A 20,963-nucleotide genomic window follows, 5' to 3' on the forward strand; every position below is an offset into this window, starting at 1 on the left:
ATAAGTAGTGACATCTTGGAAAGTGTCTATATTACAGAGGAGCTGCTGGAGGTCTTAAAACGTGCAAAGAAAGGAGAATGTCCTGGCTTTTATTAGATGTACGCTAGATCTCTGTGGGACGCTAGGGAAGTGATTGCTGGGCCCCGTGCTATCATCACTAGCCACAGGTAAAGTTCGAAAGTTTGGAGGTTGGCTAACGTGTTGCCACCACTTAAGGGATTTGATAAGAGTAATAAGGAAAAGCGAGTGAGCCTGCCATTAGTGGTGGGTGCGTTGTTGGAGGGGATAATGAGGCATAGGATTTTCATGCACTTTGAAATGTAACGACTGATTAGGGATAGTCAACATGGCTTTGTGCAAGCAATATTGTGTCTCACTCACTTGACTGATATTGTTTTGAAGAAGTGACTAAAATGATTAATTAAGATAGGGAGGTGTACATTGTTGATATAGACTCCAGTAAGGCGTTGAACAACATTGTGCATGGTCATCTGTTTAACAAGGTTGGTTCATATGAAATACATGGAGAACTAGCCATTTGGATACAAAATTGGCTGAAAGGTCGGAGACAGATGGTGGTGGTAGATGGTTGCAATATCCTGGCAAATGTTTGCAATACTCCCCATGCTGTGCCAATAGTCCGGTTTATGGAGTAGTCCACGAGCACGGTCTGCACAGCTCGCCATCTTAGCGGTTACCTTACCCCAGTTTATGGTGTCTGGGTGGCTTCTGTGAAGAAGATTTCGAATTTGAGGCAATAGACCAATTCAGCTGATCTGGCAATATCTTTATTCAACGTTTGCATTCTTGTGATTGGGCCCACCGTTGTCTTACTTATCCAGTTATTACCATCCCTCCATCTCCTTATCCATATTTTCACCAAGTTATCACTTAATTTATGATTTGTTTTCTTTCTGCGGCTTTCCCTGGCATTGACTTTTGACTCCCTCGTGTATCGAGTGATGGCATGGTGAAGCTCAGAAATATTGAAATAGTGTGTGTCAGGCTGTTGTTCACTTCTCAATGTGTCCCATGTGGTGGTCCATGGACAAGTGTGTTCCAGGGGCTTTGATTCACGTGTTTGAATCTTGGTATGTTCCTTCCCATGGAATGCCTCTGTTTGTCTCTCTCAGTTGATGGTGCAGTCACTAACGCAAGGAAGATCATTGAGTCTAATTGTAAAGGACAAGGCATCTAACTTGTAGCTGAGGGGATTCTGACTGCCTCCTGTTAGTGGAGGTACTGGGGATTGTTTGCTGGAGTTTGTGCTGTAAGCTGCTTCAGACATTCCAGGAGACCTGAGGATTTGGTGTCCCAGCTCGGGATGTAGCATGGGACTGTAGTAACAGCATCTTGGTCTGTAACATGAACAACAAATGGAGCAGAGGCTGCAGAGAGGGGAAGCTCTGAAACCACGGAGTGAGTGTGTGTGGGGAAAGGGATCAGTGTCTGTGTCTTAGTCTGGACAAGTACACACTATCACTCTCCCCGTTACATACACTGATGCACATTCTCCCTCTCTGCCCCTCATACACACTCATACTCCCCCCTCTCACCTTTCCCACACGCACTCCAATCTGTCATACACGCATGCACACACAACCACTCTATCTCCCTCCCGCACTCACACCCACACTCCACCTCACTGTCTCTGACATACACACAATGTCTCTCCCCTTCACACAGACACGCTCTTCTCTCACACATATGCACACGCACACACACGAATGTACATATAAATCTGTGGGTTGAATTTACATTTTCCCATTTGTATTTGCAGATGCATTTTATTTTGTTCAAAAACATACAATTTATAGACATTCAGTCAATGTGTTATTTTACAAATCGTACTTTGTAAATAAAACCAGTCTAACTCTAGGTCAAGACACAGACAGAGTCCAAACAAGGCCTCACGTTTAGAATACATTGTCTGACCGCACGTGTTACTTCGCTTACATCGATAATACCTGAAGGTATCTTTAGGCAGTGACCTGAAATAAATTCGGCAATTTGCATATTAACCAATCAAACTCGCACCTCCATTCTAACTGATTAAGTATTTAAGAGCCATCTTATGTGTGCGTACAATTCATGTACATGAGTTGTACAACCCTTTGATCTTTTCCTTATATCTTCTGTGGTTAAGGTTTTCCGGTCGCTTACACCTGATGAAGGAGCAGCACAATGAAACCTTGTGTTTACAAATAAACCCATTGAACTCTAATGGGTTTTATTTCATTTTTGACCTTGTCCAACCCAGTCCAAATCAAACGGCTCCATATCATGACTTTTACTGGTTAGCTAATCCTCTCCCCTAGCAAGTAAATTGTTCCAAAACCCATGTGTTCTTGTCTTGCATATTAATCTTTTGCAACATGTTACGCACTGATGTCTGGACGTCCAGATATAATTCATCTATAGAATCCCCATTATCCACCTTGCTTGTTAAGTTTTTTTTTAAAGAAAGCTAGTCAAACCATTCAAACATGATTTATCCTTCATAAAACTATGTTGACTGTGCTGGATTGTGGCTTGACTTTGGAAATCTCCTGTTATTAATTCTGTCATAATGCATCCTAACAATTTGACTTCAATCCCAATAATTTTCTCACCATTTATCATTCCCGAGTGAAGCTGGTCATTCGAAGTTCTTCTCTTTCTATAACCATTATGTTCCCTTTCACAATTCCTGTGTATCGGGCACAAGGCTGTAAAAGATCTGTTCCAATTGCTGTGTAAGAGGCATGTGTGGCTGATTGGACTCATTCTGTTCTTGCTTTATACCCTCGCTGGGCGGAATGTCCTCCTGATATTCATACATTATAGTCTCAATGGGCTTTCATGTCCTGCTCCTGTTCCTGACCAAGCCGTACAAGATCTCAATGTCCTCCGCCTGTCGTTCAATCACAGTTTTGGGGACTTATGGAATCTCCTTGCTCAAATGCCACTTATCAAGGGCTGAAATATGCAGGCACGTTTTGCTGCCCACACTAGGTAGCTCAGTGGTTACAACTGCTGTCTCACTGCACCTGCGATCCTCGTTCAATTTCAGTCTCCAGTTTCCTCCCACATTCCCAAGATATGCAGGTTAGGTGGATTGGCCAAGCTAAATTACCCATAATATCCGGGGATGTGGAAGCTAGGCGCATCAGTCATGGAAAATGACAGGTTATAAACATTGGGTGGGGTGGCTGTTGGGGGTTGGATGGAATGATCCTCGGAGGATCAGTGTTTTGGTCGATGCGTCAAATGGTCTGCTTCCACTCTGGAGAGATTCGATGATTAACACCTTTGTTGCAGAAGTCAGTTGAGGGAGCAATCTTTTTTTATGTACAATATACTTTCCTCAGTGAGGAGATTACATCTGTACATGCAACTCCAGATGTGATCTCACGAAGATCCTGTACAGCAGCAGCAGCACTTTACCAGCCTGCTATAAGATTCCCACCCAGGTTAGAGCAGTCTCAGATCTCTGGGGAATACACAGCATTGCTGAAAGATCATTGTCCTTCTCGACTGCACCAGCGTAATGGGAGATCTGGAAAAAATCTTACAATGCCGCTTGAGAAGAACGGATTAGATGTGGTGAGATAATATTCATGTTGAGATATGCCTCGCCAAACAGCTCACCCGAATCTACCATTAACCTCGCCAGAGCTCAGGTCACTCAGATATCACATAATCTGTTGTGGTGATCTTAGAAACAGCAAGGAGAAGCAAACATTCATGAGAGTTACGTATCAAATTGAAAGGTGCAATACAAATGTTGGCTGTGTTATAAAACAGGAAATTAGACATACAGATTTGTGGGTACTGCAGTAATAATGGACAGCTTCAAGTTACATCTAACCAGTGTTTACCCAAGTGAATGTTAATGTTGAGTGTGTATGAGCCGAGTTGCTTTCGTAGTATGTTGAGCACCGAGCTATTGATCAGGAAATTTTGGAGTTGGTGCTGTGTGATCAGAAGAGCAAATCGAATACTTTGCTCTTGAGGATCGTTGGGGAATAGTGATCTTAATATATTGAATTTTATATGACGTCTGAATGCAAGCAGTTCTTTTTCTTATATTACGGGTATATACCTGAGTCGTGCAAACCATTAAGATAAAAAAGTAAAGTTTGTTTTAGTGAATTTGGAAAGTACATTAAAATGACTTAATGAAAGGCAAACAATGTCTGTTATTTACAGACAGACTGTAAGGTCTGTAATATACATATATCACTCCAAGGCATAATTCGCAAAAGTCAAAGGTGTCTCAACGATGGTGAACAAAAGAAGTTAAAAATTACATTAGATCGAAGAAAGTGCTTTAGAAAAGGGTCATACATTGTGGATTAATTGAAATTTTGAACGCAACAAAAGAGGACTGATAAACTGATAAGTAAAGAATAAAGAGAACAGCAATACAAACTAACCAGAAACAAAAAGACTGACGAAAAACCTCGATGAACATTTGAAAGGAAAATAAAAATAAGGTCAAATGTGGAACAGTGAATGTGTGGACAGGATAATTTATTGTGAGAACAGAAAAATGATAGGGAAACTAAACAGTTATTTTATATCTGTCTTCACGGAGGAGGGTCCAGAATATCGCCCAGGAATACCAAGTGACCATGGGACTTGTGTAACTAAAGTCTAAAATCAGTGACAAGGTAGCATTTGAAAACAAAACTGCATTGATAAGTCTGACATACCAAATGTACTTCATACAAGAATGTCAAAGAAATCAAAAATGGAGATAATAATTGCATTGGGAATCATTCTATTTTTCCGTATTTAATTTGGAAAGTTATAAATGCATTCTAAGGATTTACAAAGTGAAGAAGAGGGAGAATGGTGAACTACTGACCAGTTAACGTATTGTTCACAGTGGGAAATCTTTCAGAATTTATTATAAAGAATGGATATTGGACACTTGGAAAGTTATAGCAAAGTCTAGAGAATGATGCTCAATTTCTGAAAGGGAAGGCAACATTTACCAATTTTTTGCTGGAAGATATCTCTTGTCGATATAAACAATGGAGAACCAGTGGATATAGTCTAGTTGGATATCAGGAGGATTTTTAAAGAATTTGTATAGTAAGTTATCCCTAAAATAATAAAGGAAATTGTTTTGGGATGAGCATACGCAAATGGGGGAAGGTAAAAGTTAAGTTTTCCTTTGTTTGAAGGGAATCAGAATATAGGCGATGAACGGCTCTGTGCTCTCTCTCCATGTCTGATTCACTGTGATCTCCAGCGTGAGTTGGTTTCAGTACAGATTCCAGCAGCTGAAGTAACTTGCACCGACTATGAGTAAAAATGTTCTGCACCAGTGACACAGAACATTGGTGAGTTTGTACCTGGAGTATTGAGTACAGCTTTGATTTCCTGATCCAAGTAAATCATACTGATCTCATATACTGAATGGACATTTTCCAGATTAATCCCTCGGATGGAAAGATTGTCCAATGAAGGAAATCTGCTTGTATGCTGTAGAGTTTCAGAGAATGAGAGGTGATTGAAATGAAACATTAAAAATATCACTCAGAGGGGAGTGACGAACATAGGGGCATCGAAAAGTGTGAGCAAGATTAGCGAGGATTTCAAGATATTCCACAAGAACATCAAGCAGAACAGAATAACCAGCGAACAATCAGGGCCCATTAGAAATCAACAGGGCAATCTGTGTGCGAAGCTGGAAAACATTGATAACTTGTGACATGAGAGCTTCACATCTTTTTTTTACTTGGGAGAATGAGGAAGCAGATGCATAGTTCAAGAAGATGGACTGGGAAGTTCTTAAACAGATTGATGTAAGATGCGAGCAGGGATTAATTGTTTTTAGCTGGTATAAAATTGGACAAGTCCCCAGGTCTGGATGAGTTGTTTCACAGGCTGCTGTTGGAGACAAGGGGAGAAAGGCAGTGACTCAAATGTTTAATAAGGATCTTGTCACATGGGAGGTGCTAGAAGACTGGAACCTTTACAGGAGTGTGGGTGGAGGTAGACCAAGGAACTGTAGATCAGTGAGTATCAGATCAGTGTCAAGGAAACTACTGGGGAAAATAGGGAAGGAGAAAATTGATCTTCCTTTAGAGTGGCAATATTTGATCAGGATCACCAGCATGAAGATATCAGAGGGAAGTCGTACCGAACGAATTTTATTGATTTTTGTTTCGAAGAAGTCATTTATATGGTTTTTCAGCAAGACCTTTGTCAAACTCCGCATGGGAAACTAATGAACAACGTACAATGTCATTCTTTCAAGTCTAATTTAGTAAGTTATATTCAAATTGTCTAACTGACAGGAGACAGAGAGTAGAAAATTGTTTGTGTGACTGGAGACTTGTCTCCACTGGCGTACATATTGGGATCAGTGCTGTGTCCCTTATTATTTGTGGTAGTCAGAAATGATTTAGATGTGAATATGGAGGGCTGTGGGGAGAGTGTCTTAAGAAGGTTTGCGTTTAGCACAAAGATTGTCCGGGTGGTTGTCAGTGAGGAGAAAGGTTTTATGTTACAGGAAGATACAGACAGAATGATCAGATGTGCAGAGCAATGGCAGATGGAATGTAACCCTGATAAATATAAATACCATGGAAGAGGAAACCAGATAGTGGAGGACTCAATGAATGACAGCACACTGGGAAGCTCCGAGGGTGCTTCTCGACACATCCCTCAATGTCACTAGTCAGAGTAATAGGTTACTTCAGAAGTCACATGCTCCTCTCGGCATAGCCTTTATTCATCGAACCATAGATTGTAAGTGTTATACAAAATTTTGATTCAGCCGCAGATGGAATATTGTGTGGAGTTCTGGGAATCACATTATGGAAGAATGCGATTGCAGTGGAGTGGGTGCAGAGGAGATTCACCAGGATGTTCCCTGGGATGGAGCATATCAGCTACGGAGAGAGGCTAGATAAGCTCGGGTTGTTTACCTTGGAGCAGAGAAGGCTGAGGGGGACGTGATTCAGAAGGATGGGATTCCAAGAGGCATGGACAGGGGGGAAAGACAGCAGCTGTTCCATTTAGTAAAAAGGCACAGGAACAAGGGAGCACACTTTTTGAAGTGAAGGGGTTGAGGTTTAGAGAAGATATGAGGATTGTTTTTTACCCAGAGGGTGTTGGGTCAGGATTAAACTTCCTGGGAGGATAGTTGTGATGAGTAACCGTTAAAATGTACTTGAAGAATCATAACATTTATGGCTACAGATCTCATTTAAAAGTGGGACGACTGTAGATCGTATTGCTTTTCTGACAGTACAGATTATATGCTTCTGTTATTGTTTGATTATGGACGGAGAAAGCAGTTAAGAAGAGAAGTGGTGCGTTGACCATCATTTCAGGGGGACTTGAGTACAGGAATAAGGGCGTCTTACTGCAGCTGCACAGAGCCTTGGTGAGACCCCATCTCAAACATTGTGCAGCATTGTGTGCAGTTTTAGTGTCCTTACCTAATAAAGGACAAACTGACATTGACGGGGAGCAGTGAAGGATGACCAGATCAATCTCTGGTATGACAGGCTTGTTGTGGGAGCAGAGTTTGGGGTGACTGGGCCTGTATTCCATGAAGTTTAGGAAAACGAGTGAAATATATAATACTCTGACAGGGGGAGACAGTATGGAAGCAGGGATGATGATTCCCCAGTCTGGGGCGTCTAGAACAACGGCCCACAGTATTAGGTACAGGCTGGCGACTCTTCATTGAGATGAGAATAAATGTCTGCACTCAGAGACTGCTGAACCTGGGGAATTCTCTCCCAGATCAGGCTGTGGAAGACAAGGCACTGAATATAAATAATGATGTTTAGACAGGAAAGGGATGGGTAGAGAGCAGGAGAATGATGTGGCGATAGAGGACTAGCGATCATTACAAGTTGATCTCTGATAACGCGGCAGCTGTGTTCTTGTGTAACACCGAATTATAGCAAGCGGGGCAATATAAATAACGGGGGCTATGGGGAAAAGCGGGAATGGGGTGAACGCCCAATAATGTCAGGAAAAATCAAAAGAAAAATAATAGTCAACATAACAAAAACAACAGCACTGTCTACGTAAATTTTTAAACCATATATTGTAATGTAACAGTGCTGTAAATGTCTCACTTTCACACTACAGTTACCGAGTACAGCACTGTACCTTTCAACAAGGTCTTCACCAGAAAGCACGCGAGCTGACTGACCACGTGATGCTGCTGCGGGTTTACAGTTAGAGTAGATTCCCGATAGTATGTAAACAGGCCCTTCAGCCCAACAAGTCCACACCACCCTCCGAAGAGTAACACGCACAGACCCATTCCTCGACCCTATATTTACTCGTGGCTAACACACCTAGCACTATGGCCAATTTAGCATGACCATTTCACCTGACCAGCACATCTTTGTGGGAGGAAACTGGAGCACCTGGAGGAAACCCACGCAGATACAGGGAGAACGTGCAAACTGCACACAGACAGTCACCCAGTGAGGAAATTGAACCCGGGTCTCTGGAGATAACCACTGAGCCACTCTGCCGTCCCAAGATTTCTCCCCAAGATTCATCCCCTGTTTGAAATAAAGTTTCTTCTAAATGTCGACTACAATTCACAGTTCTGGATGCAGTTTGCTCGCTGGAAGGTTCATACATCGAGAACCTCAACCACAAATTTTCCCAAAACTCGATAACAATTCCCAGTTTCAGTCTCAGTTTCAAGGCTTGCAGAGCGGATTGCATTCCTGGTTTAGCTGAACACATTGAGGGTGGGTTTGGCACACAGAGGATCCTGAGGCTGGGTTTTGCTATTCAGCTGGGGCCGGGAATGGAACCACGTCACAGTGAACAGGAGCTCGCTTTATAAAGAAAGCTGCACTATTCATAATCGTGTTGCAGCCAAATAGTTTTTAATAAATCCACATTATTGGAGACCTGCCTGTATATTGAATGGAGGAGCAAAATTGATGGATGGAAGTAATTCTTATTTTATATGTCCCGATGTTTAAACATAATAAGGGTTATGAACACTGTGTGGGGAAAACTGCATTGAGAAAAATTTCACCATGAACGAGAATGGAGAAAGCTCAATGTGTCCAAAAACCTCTTCCTTTCCCGATGTTTCTGTGCAGTCTGTGGGAAAGCTCTATAACTGTTGTCACAAGCTCTCAGATGTTAGGAAGGAGATCTCTGCAGGATGACAGGACTGTGTTTCCCATTCCTTTTTCCAATGCCGAGGCTGGTGCTCGGTGTTCTGTCCGGTTTTATCCTTTAAGTTCCGGAGCAGTTTGATACAATTGAGTGTCTTGCTTGGCCGATTCAGAGACCATTGAAGAGTTTATCACATGTCTCTGTGTCTGGAGTAATTTTTAGGCCAGACCAGGAAAGCACAGGGGATTCACTTCCTGAAAGTACATTGGGGAAGGAAATATGTGTTTACAATCGACATTGGCTTCAAAGTCACTGTTACTGACGCCAGATTTTATAACTCGATACCTTATTAATAGTTATTAATTTCCACCAGCTGCCAGAGCATTATCCTGCTCTGGATTTGTAATCCAGTGACAATTCCACAACAGCACAATTTTCTCATGGGGACCTGTCAGATACCACACTGAGCTGATTATTTCTATGCTACTGGGCAGCTCTGTCAAAAAGAACGCCCACCAATGTGACTATCGCGATGGGACTGAGGGCGTAGTAAATGGTCAGACTGTGGTCAATCCCTTGTTAGGGGACTGGATATAATTGAGTAATTTTCCACGTGGCCAGGCAGATGTCAGAGTTGGAGTGGAATGAAACAGCTTCGCCAAGGACACGGCTTGTTGTGCAGCAGAAGTCTTCAGTTCTATTTCAGGAATTGGGTCAGGGCCCATTGCCTTTGTTGTAGCTACTGTGTTCAGCTGTTTTTTCACGTCATGTGCAGCAAATCGAATCGGTTGAAGACAGGCATCTATGAATCTGTGAGCATCATGAGGAGGATGAGGTGGGTTATCGACACAACACTCCTGGCTGTGGATGGTGCAGACACTACATACTTGTCTTCTACGCTGATGTACGGGGCCGTTCCGTTATTTAGGATGGGGATATTTGTAGAGTCCTCTCCTCCAGTAAGTTGTTTAATAGTCCATGGACATTGATGACTGAATGTGACAGGACTGCAGAGCCTCGATCTTAGCTGTTAGTCTTGGGATCATTTCCCCCTCTCGATCAGATGGTAATTCTGCTGTTTGGAATGTAACCAGTCAAGTGCAGTAGCTTTAATGGGTTGTCATCAGGTTTAGATACACATGGTTCTGACTCTGGCATGTTCACCCAAACTCGCCACTGAACCATCACTCGGCTTGATGGTAATTGTAGACTGATGCATTATCCTGGGGGAAAAGTTATGGATTGTGATTGAATGCAATTGTACTGCGGCTGCTGCTGTGATCTACAGCATCACATGATAACCCAGTGTGAGCTGCAATATCTGCAAACCAATTCCACTGACTTTCCCCAGTTCACACCGACACCCATTCACCCATCAGCCCCGTACTCAGTGACCTAACCTGGTTTCTAATGTGCGAACACTTTCAGTTTCATATTCTCATTCTGCTGAGGGTCTCTCCCTGATGTCATGCCTCCAATGTGTTAAATTACTCCGATACTTTAACATATTAGTCTGAATCGTTTACTTTGCGTAATACCATTTTCTGTGTTTGAAGTGAATGTTTTTTCCTCTGTTTTTCTCCCTGATCATGATTAAGAGTTTTGTCGTGTCAGTGATACCAGCCTTATGTCGTTTCAGAGCCAATGAACTTGTGCACTTTGCGTTATTGTTCACTTCCCAATGTACATCGCTCTCTGCTGGACAGGGCGTTTGAGCAGATTTGACACACTTCATTGGAACTTGTTCAAAAACAGAAATTGCTGAAGAAACTAAGCAGGTCTGGCTGCATCTTGTGCCGTCAAAGCTGAGTTCATCTTTCAGGTGCAGTGACCCTTCCCAATTTCTCCAGCAATTTTTCTATTTTTATTTCCAATATCCACAATTACTTGTTTAATTGAAAATTTATTCTGTGCCTATTTATTTCTGGAGAAACGCAGCAGTTCTGGCAGCATCTGCGGAGACATAAAAATAGAGTTAGCGTTTCAAGTCCAGTGTGACGCTTCTTCAGAACTGAAAAGGATTGCAATCTGGGCATTTTAGTCCCTTGGCAGAGGTGGGGGTGGGGGTGGGGTGCGTGGGTAAGTGACAGGCAAAAGAGGGCGTGAGAACAGATAAACAGGCTTTTAGCAGTGGTGAACGAGAAGATGATGTAAAATGAGTTAAGTTAAAATGTGAATGGGGGAAAGGAGTTCTCTCTATTGAGTGCAAGATAAAGAAGACACAACCACACAAGGTCACAGTGAGGCCAGGAGGGAAAATTTTGAACATGTGGTATTATATAGATCTGGCCAGCGATACATTTTCACTGTAGAGATCATCACAGCCATCAAACACAAGAATTCAGGTGTTTGACTTTTTTATTGTCAGTAGTAAGATTTTCATGGTGCCTTAGTATTGTAAAATGGAGAAAACAAATAACAGTATAAAGTTTGGGCTGAGTGCTGTTTACCTATCATTTTTAATATTGTTTCAAATTTGCAGTGCTTAACTTTAACTGCTTGTTCTTGAAGCTGGAATCAGATGGAGTGTAGAAGGTTGAGGGGTGACATTCTAGACGTTTATAATACCATGGGATGCATGGATAGTGTGAATAGCCAAGGTCTTTTCGACAGGATAGGAAAATGAAGTTTGTGAGAAGATTTGGCACAGGAAAATGTGTGCGCAATATGACTGTATGAATATAGAAATTGAATAAAAGGAAAGAAAAGATGTGATGTAAGCAAATTGGCTGGAAATATAAAATCAAGCAGCACGAGCTTTTCCATATATGTAAGAAGAGTTCAAAAGGTGTGCGAGATCTTTGGTAAAAAGAAAGGTATATTGAGGACATTTGGAGGTTGTGACTCGGAAACTGGCGACAGGGAACAGATAGATCACTTACACCAGTATTTTACATCGTTCCTCACTTGTGAAGGTGCTGTAAATATTTCAATGATATAAACAAAATGGTAATAGGAGGGAAGTTCTTGAACTCTCTCTAACAAAAGGAACAAGGCATTTTTCAAACAGATAAGACCAAGGGTAAACAGGTCATCAGCAATTCATAGCTGGTTTTAAAAGAAGTGGTCACAGAGTGGCTAGTGGCACTGTGTGAAATATTCCATAACTCTCTGTATTAAAGGAGTAATCCAGTGAAACTATAGGCCCTCCAATGTGGCGCCAGTCTTCAAGAAACGAACGAGACTGAAAGCAGGAACCCATTCAGCCTAACCATTATTGCTGGGAATCTGTGAGAGTCTGTTGTTAAGGAAGGGACTGCAGGACATTTAGAAAAGCTTCACACAGAATCAGCATGCTCTTGTTAAAGGCGAACTACATTTTGCCTGTAAAATCATGCAAAGTTTTTCTGGAGATCCCTGAGAATTTAACCTTGATAACGGGGGACTGGTAGACTGAGGTTTTCTAGAGATTTTCCAAGAGGTAACGCAAAATAAATGTTCTTACACAAGACAGAAGCTCATAGTATGACGATTAATGCTTTAGCATGGGATGACAATTGGTCAACACTTAGACATCAGAGTCAGAATTCATCGATCTTTATGAAAAAATGTATCGTCTGTAAGACCACAAATATCAGTGCGATGGCTAGAGCTGCTTACAATCTATACTGATAGCCTGACGGCGGGAGCTCAGTGCAATATACATCCAAGTTTGTGGATGACACTGAGAACAAAAAGGCAGGCTGTTTTTTTTAATGGTGAAGACTCCCAAAAAAGGAGCAGTACAACGGATTGGAGTGTTCATATATATGAATCATAACGTCAGCATGCCGATGCACAAATGTTGGTTCATTAGACTGGTTCCTGGGATGAAATAGTTGATTTATTGAATACATCAAAAATGCTGAGGCGATTATTCATTGTAGTTTAAATGAATGAGGGTGACATGACTGAAATAGAAACAATACAGAGTGGGCTTGACAAGGTAGGTGTTGAGAATGAGATTCCACACCAGGGCAGAGTCTCGAACTCAGGGATGTCGATACAGAATAAGGAATATTGATTTTAAACTGAGATGTAAATGATGATTATCTTTTTCAGAAGATAGTGAATGGCTGGAATTCCCTAACCCAGAGAGTGTGGAGGCTGGGACACTGAACGTCTTTACAGGCGGTCTGGATTAGTTTTTGACCTATCTGCCATTTGAGAGATACAAGGTGTTCGCAGTAAAGTGGAGTTGAGCCCTGGAGTAGACCAGCCATGTTCTTATTGATTGACAGTGTAGGCTTGAGCGCCTGAATAGCCCGCTACTGTTCCTCTTTCGTACGTTCTCATGTGATGCTTTTGGAAAATAACTGGTTATTTTCCTGGAAGTCATGATGTAAAATGTTGCATTCAGGGAGAGCAGAGGATTTGTCTGAGTTGACCTTGTGTGGGGTATGGGGGCTGTATTCACAGCGAATTTGGGTTTGTAACATGACCCACATCTGGAGTAGAAGTTACAGAGAGGGGAAGCCTGGAAACAGGGGTTGGGGTTGGGGGGAGGGGGGGGTCACTTCCTGACCCAGCCTGAATTTTCCAAGTACATTTCCCAACCTACACCTAATTTCGGAGTGGCCACGATCTGCTCCTGTGCAGCAGGTCCGAAGGGCTGAAAGCAACATCAGGACTCTGAGCCGAGGGACACGAGTAGGCCATTCGGCCGTTTGACACTACTCCACCAGTCAATAAGCTCACGGCTCATCTCATTGTGGTCCCAGTTGCACTTTTCTCTCCATGCAACATTATCCCTGATTCACCTGTCTATGGACAATCAAATTAAACCAGCCTCAAAATAATGTAATGATTCAGCCCTTCCAAACTTCTAGGAAAGGGAATTCCCACTTGAATGAATTCCCACTTTGCGAATTTCTCCTCACTCCAGTTCTGACTGAGGTTGGAGGCTGCCACTGTTTCCCTTTCTAGTCCCACTCCTCTACTGTTCACAGCAGATTTTAAATGTAACCAGGTTGGTAATATGGTCAATGCTAAAGGTCTAAGACAGGTTCAGTTATCAGAACAACTCAGTTAGATTTCTTTAGTCAGCTACAGGTAATTAATAGAACCTACTGAGGATTATAATGGATATGTGATTAGCACTGCTTCCTCACGTCATCAAGGAGCTGGGTTCAATTCCAAACCTTAGGTGACCCTCTATGTGGACTTTGAACATTCACCACGTATCTATATGAGTGCCCCCAAATTCTCCAGTTTCCTCCCAGAGTACAAAGATGTACAGTTTAGAGTGGATTGGCCATGCTAGACTGCCCATTGTTGAGAGAGGTCCCCTTCATGGTAACCTCTGTCAGTGTGGGGGAATTGAATCTGCTCTGCTGGCATCACAAATCAGCCGTACAGCCAACCTAGTGGGAGACGGTGTAACGGTTACAGACAGAAACAGTCACAGATAAAGGGCAAAAGAAACGTTCATTACAAGGAAAGTGGTACAATTCAGATAACAGTCAAGATAACAGCTGAGGATAAAAACGTTTTCTGTTTGAAATTGTATTTCATGACGGGACAAGTGTTTGGAAGCAGTGTTTGGCTGAATACAATAAAGTGAGAAAGAGTGAGCCAGAATTACTAATTGTGTTTGAATTTAACATAAGTGGAGAGAGAGAGAGAGAGATGAAAAATTGTTGTGTTAATTCCCCTTATCCGCGATGTGCGGGGTCACCTGCACAGGGTCGCTCCAAAGTGAGAAAGTTCAACAGTTTGAAAGATGGCACCAGTAGCAGTGATCATGGAATATCCAGGGTCATCAGTGAAATGGTAAATCACTCGATTCATGTTGGTTTGGAGAATTGGGCTGGCATTGAATGAGTGGAATACTATGAGATTGAGTGGGTAGTTAATGAGGTGAGTTCGATACGATAGCACCAAGAAACTAGCTCAGGATCGTACAGATAATCCCCCATCACACTCAATAAAAATGTCACTGAGACAAATTATTGTTAGATGCAGCCTAATGAGTCGAAGATTCTGCTGATCCCACACCCAGTTACAAAGTTGCAGAACAAATGTTCATCCAAAGCTCTCCATCATTTTTACTAAACCAATGTCCCCTTCAACTATCTTTACAGGGAATAGAGGCTCATGTTGCAGAATGCTGTCGAAATGTCTTCATTTCAGCATTTTGAAATCTGTGCTCTTGCATGAAATTGTCTCTCAATCTCTCCTTCTCTTTTTTCCCATTATCCTTTTGACTGTTGCTAGTTAAACTGATTTCCCACCAACTCCCTCTGGCAGGCACTAGGGAATACGGATTAGGGAATAAGGACTCTGTATCAGAGTGATATTGTAACTAGACGGGTAATTCAGAGGCACGGGCTGTGACTCCAAGGCAGTGTTTAAAATCCTACCACAGCCCATATCAGATCTTAAATTCGAATGACAAAACTTGGAGTGAAATCTAATTTCACTCATGGGAACCAGAAACCGTCAGGATTTATTTTTATTATTTGACTGACAGTCTTTGGTAAAGAAACTTAACATTATTGCCCAGTCTGAACTCAGTGTAACTTGAGACCCACAACAAAATTGTTGACTCCATTTTGTCTTGACAAATGGCTGTGTGGTCAAGGACAATTAGTGATGGACAACAAATTTTGCCTTTGCCCGTGATGTTGGCTTGCCGCTAAAAAAAACAGCATTAAAGGTGAAATAAACCAAGGAACGTTGGGTGCTACAGATCTAAAATAAATTTCTCCAGCGTCAGAAATTATTGGAGAATCTCATCAGGTATGGCAGCCTCTGTCAGGAGCAATGCAGATAACGGTTGGAGTCCAGTGACCCTGCTTCACAACTGAAAGCAAACATCAGGGAAGGTTAGGTTGGAGGGTTAGGTGGGGGCCAGGTTTAAATAGAATGGACAGAGAGATTTCAAGAAAAAGAGAGGAAAATAAATGAAAAGTGAGCAAAGGCATTGCTGATGATGAACTGAAAGGAATACAAAATGGCAAGTTATTCTCACATTTCCCCATTTCCCATATTCCTGAATATCACGTCCATTTAGATATGGCCCTGTTTAAAGTGAGTTAGGTACCCTCTATCTCTCTTCTCTGAGTTTCATTATCAAATCCATTGGCAATACTGGTGCTGCCCTTATAGTTGCTGACGTACAGACACAGATAATGTTACGCTGTAAAATGCTTCTTTGAGGAGAGAAACGTTTACTGTGCGACTGTGCAGAGATGCAACGGTTTTCTCAACCAGGAAGAGTAAGTCAGGAGTGGAAATAGTTTTCAAAACTGAATGCGTGCACCATGCGTGTGGGGAATTGACTTGTTCCTGACTTTGGAAAATCAGTGGAGTTTCTGTGGATGCTTATCTCGGGTTTGTATTGTCAGCTGCTGGGTCTGGTTATCACACGCTGCACACTGCATTTACAGAGTGTCTGGGTCCATGGTGAACAAATGGAGATGAGGCTCAACAGAAGGGAAGCTCTATAAATAGGAAGGAGCAGAACAGTGCACTATTCACACTGTGATTTCCCGGGACATTTGTCTAAGCTGGGCCAAGTGTAAGGTATAAAACCAGTTTGTTTAAAATTTGAGGTGGTCACTGAACTTTGTCCCCTCGTTCAGTATACTATGTAGCTTCACACCAATGACAGGACTATGCTGATGCTGACCATGAATTAAACTGGATTAATTCGGGAACTTTCCAGGCAGGAGCGAATAACATATCCATCATCACCGAAGTGCAGTCCTCCGATGTATTGACTGGCTGACAGAAGCCACCTGTCCGCTGAGAGCAATATATTGAGTGCATCTCCCTGAGGAAGGTACAAAAACCGCCTTCCAGAGATACAAGGGAACATAGTGACTGGTGAAAATGAGTGACAGCAGGAAATTAGAACTAATAAAAAAGTATTTCTTTGAAAATCTTTTTGAATTGAAGGTTGGTATGTTGCTGCATCTGATGAGCTACATCCAAGAGTATTGAGGAGGTGGCAGTAGAGCGAGTGAAGGAATTACTGATTATTCTTCAAAGCTGGTTAGATTCTGGAAAGGATCCTGCAGACTGGAAAGCAGCTAGTGTACACCTAGATATTTAAAACAGGACGGAGAGGGCAAACAGATAACTAACTAGTGGTTAGCTTGATATCAGCTGTGAGAAAAACATTGTATCCTTTTGTGAGGAATGTGACAATGAGACACTTGGAAACTAATGACATGATTCGGTAGATTCAGCCTAGATTTAGGAAGGGGAACTGATCTTTGATAAACCTGCTGGGTTTTGTGGGGGTTGTCTGTTGTGACATTGAGAACCAATGGGAGTGGAGTATTTGCACTTTAAGCAGATATTTGGCATGGTTGAATACAGGTGAGATGACAATGTTAGAGTACATGGGTAGGTAGGGGTGGAATACACCGAATGTATTAAAAGTTGGATAATCGAGGGAATGAAGAGAGTTTTTTTTAATCTGGAGTGAACACTTTGGGGTAACAGCAGGATCAGCGTTTGGGCAATAGCTCTTCGCAAAACATAAAATCTTTCAGCCAGGAACAACAAATATCATCATTCACATTTATATTGATTAAATAGTGAGAAGTTGGGAAGTGCTGTTGTTGAAACTGACCTGGATGTACTTGGTCATAAATCACTGACAGAAGTTTTATGCAGCAGCAATTAAATGATATATAGCTCTTCATGCAAAATGATTAAAGTACCAGAGCAAATGCATCTTTCCCATTGGTAGTGTTTTGTTTCGAGACTATTTGGGATATTGTGTACAGGCAGAATCTGATTAATAAATAATGATCTTGTCAGCGATACAGTCCAAAGAGATTTCACCTAAACCCTGGCATGATGTTACTATGAGGAGAATGTGAAGAAACTCGTGTTTAATATGTAACAATATGAGGGAATAAGAATGTGAAACTTGATGGTTATAGTTGGACACTCATTAGGTCCCAAGCAATTAAATAGGGTGGAAATGCCATCCTTCTCATTGGATGCTTGTTTCCCGGTAGTGTCCATGCCTCTGCAGAGCCCCATGTCTATTGACAGAGAAGTACAGACTCTGAATTAACTTTAATGTACAGTTGCTGTGTGACCTTGCACTGAATGTTACATTGTCAGCAACCACAATACCTTCATTCTGAAACAGTTAGACATTCCCCACCAGCTTCTGACCTACATAGAGACCATGGGTCTAACTTCCTGGAATGGACAACACTTTGGTGAATGGGTAAAAATGTTGTCTTCATTCCCACTACCAGAAAACCATGTCAAAGTAACACATACGTACTATGAGTAATGAAACAATATGGAACAAGTTAGAGCAGTCTATGCACCATTTGTTTGTGATATTGAAGCATCTCTGACACCTTCCTCTTCCTGTGTCAGTGACCTAGGAAGCTGAATGACCAATTCTTGTAGCTTTGTAAATGGCTCCAGATGTGAAATGGTCTCTTTCTGACCCGTGTAAATGATGCGTGGGAGTGAGCCATCTCCTTGTTTTCCTATGACATAGGCAGGAGGGACTGATTGGGCTATCCCTCTTCTTGCCCTATAGTTTTGATGGGCTGAATGACTTCCCCATATTCTTGTGAACCCACATTGAGCTACTGAATGAGCTTTTCCTTTTTCTGGGGAAATGCGCAGTGTCTGGCATGAATATTACCAAAACCTTAACAGCACATGTTTCAATGTACTCTAGGTCTTGTCGCACATGGGCACAGATGGCTTCAGAAGCTGAGGGCTGAATCTTTTTCTGAACATTGCGTAGTCTTCAGTGAATATCCCCACTTCGGATCCGTGTGACCTCAATGGGCTGAATGGCCTGCTTCCACACTGCAGGGATTCCCCGCTGGCCAACTGAAGATTCCTGGGCTGAGGGAGAGGCCTTGAGAACCTCCTGCAGAGATAACCCACGGCTGAGATGATGGATGTCCTCTGATAATAAATGCCTTCCCTTGTGCTGTGAATAACTCCGAGCAGTGGAGTGGACCCAATCGATTCTCACCAATGCGATTTTGCTCAGGCTCCTTGATGCCATCCTCAGTCTAATACTGCCTTGACTTCGGTGCCAGTCTCTATTACTTGAGCGTCTGTGTTCCCTCTTTTGACCATTTCAGTAGGTCATGGTGGAGAAACAGAGAATGTTTTCTTCAGAGGGAAATGAATATCAGGAATTCTCTTACACAGAGAGTTAAGGGAGCTAGATCACTGAAAGGGACCAGTGGTGTTCTGCAGGGATCAGTTGTGGGACCGCTGCTCGTTGTGATTTTTATAAATGACTTGGATGAGGAAGTGGAAGAGTGGGTTAGTAAGTTTACCGATTACATGGAAGTTTGTGGACTGGTACATAGTGTGGAGGGCTGATGTCGGTTGCAATGGGGGCATTCACAGGATGCAGAACTGAGCTTATAAGTGGCAGATGGAGTTTAACCTGGCAAAGTGTGAAATGATTCTGTTTGCAAGGTCTAATGTGAGTGCAGAATATAGGGTTAACGTCAGGATTGTTGGCAGTGTGGAGAAAAAGCGAGATCTTGGGGTCCATGTCCATAGATCCATTAAGTTTGATACCCAAATTGTGATAGGGTTGCTAAGAAGGCGTATAGTGTGTTCGCTTTGATTAGCAGGAAGATTGAGTTTAAGAGCCGCGAGGAGATGCTGCAGATCTGTAGCCCTGGGTAGACCACACTTGGAAAATTTTGTTTAGTTCTGGTCATCTCATTCTCGGAAGGATGAGGTAGCTTTAGAGAGGGTGCAGAGGGAAGTTTCCAGGATGCTGACTGGACTGGAGAGCAGGTCTTATGAAGAAAGGTTGAGGGAGCTAGGGCTTTTCTCAATGGAGTGAAGCAGGATGAAAGGTGACTGGATAGAGATGTACAATATGATAGGCATAGATAGAGTGAATAGCCAGAGACGTTTTCCACAGGCAGAAATATATATAACGAGGGTACATAATTTTAACGTGATGGAGGAAGGTTTTGGGTAGATGTCAGAGTCCGCTCCTTACGCAGAGAGTGTTGGGTGCCTGGAATGCACGGCCAGCAATGCTGGTCGAGTCAGATACCTGTGGGACATTTAAGTGATGTTTGGATAGGCACATGAAGAATAATGCACTTATGTATGTCGATGAGTCTGATCTTAGAGTAAGATAAAAAAAGCAGCACAACATGGTGGACCGAAGGGCCTGTACTGTGCTATACTGTTCTATGTTCTCTGTTCTACGAAAGTATTTAAAGAGGCTTTAGATGGATTTTGACCTGTCAGAGAGTTGAGTGCTCATAAGATTTAGGCATGAAAGAGGACATGAGACCGAGAGAAGATCAGCCATTATCTTACTGAAGGGCAAGTCAATCTTGAAGGGTGGAGGGAGGGAGCGAATGACTTGCTTCTGTTTCTATGTTCTCACATTCTATTATTGGAAAGTTAGTGGGTGTTATTTTCCTGGAAGTTCTGATATTGAATATTATAGTCAGTGAGTCCAGAGGATTTTCTGAGCCATCTCTGGGTGAGGTACCTGAGCTGTATTCACAGTGAAATTGGTCGATAACGTGACCAACAAATGGAACATATTTTGCAGAATGAGGAAGCTCTGGAAAGAGAGATGAGGGGCCTCTTTCATACCCAGCCTGGGTTTTCCGATTACATTTTCCAAATCATTCAAACCGTGTGGGAAAGTATTGAAGGACAGAATGGTCTGCTCTGTTTCTGTGCACGAGGTAATAGCAGTAAGTGGCCTCCAACTGCTCCTGTCTAGCAGGTTTAAGAGGTTGAATGGAACACAGAAACATGGGACTGAGGAGCAGGAATGGGTCATTGGACACTGTGAGCATTATCCACCAGGCACTAAGATTGTGGCTGATCAGTTTGGGGTCTCAGCCCCACAGTCCTGTCCTTATCCCATTATCCATGAC

This window comes from Chiloscyllium punctatum, chromosome 21, assembly GCF_047496795.1.
Source record: "Chiloscyllium punctatum isolate Juve2018m chromosome 21, sChiPun1.3, whole genome shotgun sequence".
NCBI classification, from domain to species: domain Eukaryota; kingdom Metazoa; phylum Chordata; class Chondrichthyes; order Orectolobiformes; family Hemiscylliidae; genus Chiloscyllium; species Chiloscyllium punctatum.